The sequence below is a fragment of the Lathyrus oleraceus genome, chromosome 3 (genome assembly GCF_024323335.1).
Source record: "Lathyrus oleraceus cultivar Zhongwan6 chromosome 3, CAAS_Psat_ZW6_1.0, whole genome shotgun sequence".
NCBI classification, from domain to species: domain Eukaryota; kingdom Viridiplantae; phylum Streptophyta; class Magnoliopsida; order Fabales; family Fabaceae; genus Lathyrus; species Lathyrus oleraceus.
Window position 1 is genome coordinate 272764680 of NC_066581.1, and position 5877 is coordinate 272770556.

Here is a 5877-nt window from a genome sequence, read left to right on the forward strand (position 1 = left end):
AACATGACCTTTTGCATGTACACCCTCACAACCTTCGTGTATGGACTTTATGATTATACTAGCTCCATGTCTATCCACGCATCTGAGCAGTACGGAATCATAATTCCTCTTATATAGTACATCACCGTTTAGGAAGAACTTGGAAGAGAGTCTTCTCAGAGCTTTCTTATTGGTAATGGATATACCCTCGGGATATTGTTGTTTCTCCAAAAATGTTTTTATGTCATAGAACCAAGGATTATCGTCAGGATCAGCCTCAATTGCTAGACAATGTCCTAGTTCATCTAAGTGGTCAATCTGGATGGATGGTGCTTCATTCTTCCATTTGACTTTAAACATAGATGCCAACGTTGCTAGAGCGTCTGCTAACTGATTTTCCTCCCTAGAGATATGATGAAAAGAGATTTCATCAAAATAGGGTATCGGTTTTCTGATATGCTCTTTATAAGGTATCAACTTGCTATCCCGAGTCTCCCAATCGCCTTTCATCTGACTGATGACCAGAGTTGAATCACCAAATACCTCAAGAATCTTGATCCTTAAGTCAATTTCCGCCTCTAAACCGTAGATGCATGCCTCAAATTCTGCCATATTATTGGTGCAGTCAAAACATAATCTCGCGGTAAACGGGAGATGGAAACCAGTTGGAGAAGTGATTATAACACCTATACCATGGCCTCGAGCATTGGAAGCACCGTCGAACACGAGCGTCCATCGCGATCCTGGTTTGGGGCCTTCCTCAGGGCTTACCTCGAAGCCTGGCATAGTGAAGTCTCTGATAAATATGATGTCCTCATTTGGAAAGTCGAACTTCAACGGTTGATAACCTTCGATAGGTAGATGAGCAAGGTAGTCAGACATAACACTCCCTTTTATTGCTTTCTAGGTCACATACTGGATATGATACTCGATTAACAACATTTTCCACCGGGAAATTCTACCAATAACAACAGGATTTTCGAATATATACTTTATCGGATCCATTTTGGATATCAGTAAAGTAGTCTGACAAATCATGTATTGCATCAGGCGTCGAGCAGCCCAAGTCAAAGCACAACAAGTTTTCTCCAAAAGTGAGTATCGAGTCTCACATTCAGTGAATTTCTTGCTGAGATAATAGATAGCATGTTCTTTCTTGCATGTGTCATCGTGCTAAACCAAAACGCAACCCATGGATTCATCAAGTACCGTGAGGTACATAATGAGAGGCCTACCAGGTACCGGTGCTATCAAGATTGGTGGTTCTTGCAAGTACTTTTTTATTTTATCGAATGCTGCTTGGCAATCGTTGTTCCATATAATCGATTGGTTTTTCCTCAACAATTTGAATATCGGTTCGCAGGTAGCCGTTAAATGAGATATGAATCTAAAGATGTAATTAAGTCGCCCAAGGAAGCCTCAGACTTCTTTTTCTGTTTTGGGAGTTGGCATTTCTTGGATGGCTCGAACTTTGTCGAGATCAACCTCAATACCTTTCTGACTGACTATGAAACCCAAGAGTTTACCAGATCGGACCCCAAAAGTACATTTAGTCGAATCCAGGCACAGTTTAAACTTTCGGAGTCTGACAAACAATTTCCTCAGGTTAACCAGATGATCTTCCTCAGTACTGGATTTGGAAATCATGTCGTCTAGATAAACCTCAATCTCTTCATGAATCATGTCGTGGAAGAGGGTTACCATGGCGCGCTGATACGTTGCCCCTGTATTTTTCAAGCCGAATGGCATGACTTTGTAGGAGTAAGTTCCCCAAGGCGTGATAAAAGTTATCTTCTCCATATCTTCTGGTGACATCTTTATCGGATTGTACCCGGAGAACCCATCCATGAAAGAAAAGACGGAGAATTGAGCAGTGTTGTCGACCAAAACGTCAATATGAGGCAAAGGAAACTCATCCTTTGGACTCGCTCTATTGAGGTCTCGATAGTCTACACACATTCTGACTTTACCATCTTTCTTTGGAACTGGAACGATATTAGCAACCCACTGTGGATATTCAGAAATGGCTAAGAAACCAGCGTCTAGCTGTTTCTTAACCTCTTCCTTGATCTTGAGTGCCATATCGGGTATGGTCCTTCTGAGCTTCTGCTTGACTGGAGGACATTCAGGCTTGAGTGGCAAGTGGTGTTCAACAATGCTGGTGTCTAATCCTGGCATATCCTGATACGACCAAGCGAAGACGTCAACATATTCACGCAACAAATCTACCAACTCAGAGTGCACATGCTCGACAAGAGATGCCCTAACTTTTACCTCTTTTTTGTCAGTTTCAGAACCCAAGTTGATGACATCCACTGGTTCTTTGTATGGTTGAATCTCTTTCTCTTCGTGCTCAAGGAGTTGTGCTAGTTCAGCTGGTAATTCACAATCTTCCTCACTGTCGTCTTCAACTTGGTTGATTAGAAGTCCAGATTTTTAGTTGATTTTAGCCATGTCGTAATCAATGGTTTTATTTGCTCTGCATATGATGAGCTTATTTTAGTATGCTTTTGGAGAAAAATTAGGAAAAAAAGAAAAAGAAATCTTTTGCCATTTCGTTGTTTTTAGTGAAAAAGGAAAATAACTGAACAAAAGGGAACACAAGTTTTGCATGCAAAAAGTACTTTTTATTTATTCACATAATACTTTTAAACATGAGGGCCATTACAAGCTATCCTCTCGTCTCGGGCGAGGACGAGGGACGGAGAAAACAAAATGCATTACATTTTTTCCGAGTACACCCTGAGAATCACGGTGGCTAACCAATTGGGAAGTTTGAATCCTGGAGGACATTTGCGAACCAGGCTGGGTGCCCCTGGCTTGCTACCACTACACTCTCTGATAATTGCCACGGTATGCTCGTTTTGATAGTCGGTGCTGCTGAACTTGACCAGGTTGAATTGCTTTCTCTTCGGACTCACCTTGCGCGTTGTTGGGTGATAACCGATACCAAACCTGTAACGCTTTTCTGCCATATTGACGACCTTACTCCAACCGGGAAGTGGGCCTTTTTCCAATGTCTGCTTGGCACTCTTTGCTAAGGATAGGATGGTAGCGGATGATTGATTGTTATTGACTGTGGTGGAACTGACATCTTCAAACTCTAAACAGTGGAGCAGAACCTCGACGATCCCCTCATCTGTTTCAACATATCTGAAGGAGGAGAATTCACTGACCAACAAGTCTTCTTCCCCACACACGATTACGAGTTTGTCATCTATCAAGTATTTCAGTCTCTGGTGCAATGTAGAAGTGACTGCCCCAACGACATGAATCCATGGTCTTCCTAACAGACAATTGTAAGCTGGGGTTGATATCCATGACTTGGAATGTGATGTTGAACTGCTGGGGTCCCACATAGATAGGCAGATCGACCTTTCCAATTACCTGCCTTCAGGAACTGTCAAAAGCTCTAACGATCAATGCACTGGTCCTCATCTCGGGCCCCTTAAACTGTAATTGGATTAATGTAGACTTTGGCAGTACATTAAGCAACGATCCAGTATCAACGAGGACTCGGGATAAGAGAGAGTCAGTACATGTGACCGAAATGTGTAGTTCTTTGTTGTGGGTGTTTCCCTCAGGGGGTAGCTCTGCTTCATTAAATCCCAAATACCTATTGGCGGTGATATTGGCAACATCGTCAAATTGATCGACCGTGATATCCTGCATCACGTGGGCAATATTTAGAACTTTCAGCAACGCTTTGCGATCAACCTCAAAACTCAACAGCAAAGACAAAATTGATATTTTGGAGGGCGTTTGATTCAACTGGTCGATAATCTTGAAGTCACTTTTCTTGATCAGTTTGAGGAATTCTTGGCTTTCCTCAAAGGTGATACTCTTCTTATGATCTTTGATCCGTTCTTTTTCAACCATCGTCCCTATGCCCTTAGATGCTTCGGCTTCAACGGCTTTATTGTCAATAACCCTCGTCAACACTGGAGTAGTCGTCACGGTCGGAGTGGCCGGTACAGTTGCCCCTGCCTGCGGATTCGGAGTAGGAATGGCCTTCTCCTTAGGCAGGATAACTATGGGTGCTAGCAACACCCTAGGAGTGTATTTAGGAGTGAATAAATGGCCGCTTCGAGTCATGCCTCCCGTTCCAGCAATGTTGCCGATTTATGTGTCAGGGATGCGGATTTCTTTTCCTCCCAAATACGTTGTAGTCTTATAATTCTAAGGCACTGCCTTGGTATTCTGATACGGGAAAGAAGTTGGAACACGAAAATGAATCAGATGAATCCTCTTGGGAGGAGCTTCAACCTTATTTTTTCTGTACACAATTGTTATTGGTTCAATTACTTCAACCTCTTCTGCTTCTTGAGATTTAGAGAATTGTATTAACCCTTGATCCATCAGTTCTTGCATGCAACCCCTCAGCTTGTCGCAATCATCCGGATCGAACTCGTATACTATGTAATCATCATGTACCTGTAAGACCCTAAATTTGACCCTAAGATCCCTCATGCTATCTCGTCATATGCATTGGCATTGGGATCACACCTTGGCATCCTCCTTACCCCTCATTCATTGGGTTTGCATTGGGAGAGATCACCAAGCACCATTTGATTGTATCATACTTTAAATTTTTATCATCTTTACTAACGAAAATACCAAAAATATGTCTTTGCATTTTGTCTAACTCTCTTGTAGGTAGTGCACATGATCACCTTTGATCTATCAAGCTCATATATAGGGTTTAAGACCCTCATTGCTAAGAGATCAACCAAGATTGGTATACAATGGCTTTAGACATCATATATGGATCCCCATGAGATTCACATGTTATTTTGATCAAGAAATCATCAAGAGTTTGGAGTTGGTTTGCCTTGGAAACCCTAGTCCATCTGGGTGTCTTGTGTAACTTCTTCACCAAGCTTCTTCAACAATTGATCAAAGATTTCAAGGGATACTTTAAAATTCATCATCTTATGCATATGTGATCCTCCATGAGTCCCAAAAGTCAAGAGAATTGCAAGTTAGCAAGTTGGTTGATGGTAGTTGACTAGAGGAATTCATCTGTTCAAAACTGGGGATCCCTAGACCCCATCTCCTACCATTTTTATCATATGAAAATGATTCCATGAGCAAAGTTACTCTAAATGACATTCCAAACAACCCTAATGTTGCGGTCTAGAGCTGTTTTTTCTTGGAAAGTCATTTTTTATGGTGAAAGATTATAGGTCATTTTGTCTAAACCCTAATTTGGAGGTCAACTTCCCAAGGCCATAACTTGCTCAATATTTATGAGATGAAAGCTTTCCAAGTTGCACAATTAAATTCAAGGTGTCTACTTAAACTTTTAGGTTTGGATGAAGAGCTAATTCAACTTTTATGAGCATGTGATATGAGGATACATTATAGGTCATTTTGGACCAATACCATTGAACAAGTGATTTTCCTCAACTTCAAAAATGCATAACTCCTCCATATCAAATCCAAATGAGGTCAAATTTGTGACCATTTTGAAGTATTTTGAAAGATATATAACTTTGTTGAAGGAACTTTTCTCATTTGAAGCTCACACAAAATGTTAGCCAAGGTGGAATAAGTGAACATATGGCTTGACACTTAGAAACTTTTTTTATATGTTAAAATTTCGTAACTTCCACCTCAAAATTCATCATGATACGAGCTTCAAATGGAAAAGTGTTCAACATGAAAGTTGTTCCTCTTGATCTAACCTTTCCAAAAAGTCAAATTTCATTCATTTTGGATAAGATTTGAATGGGTTGCGCATGGCTTGAACATTGCATTATCATTTGGCAAAGATCAAACTACAAACTTCCATATACATTTGCCTTGCATTCCAAGTTGATTTCAGACTTGCTCACACTCAATTATGGACCTAAAGGGATGATCTCACAGGCCTGTACACGCCCATGCACCCATATA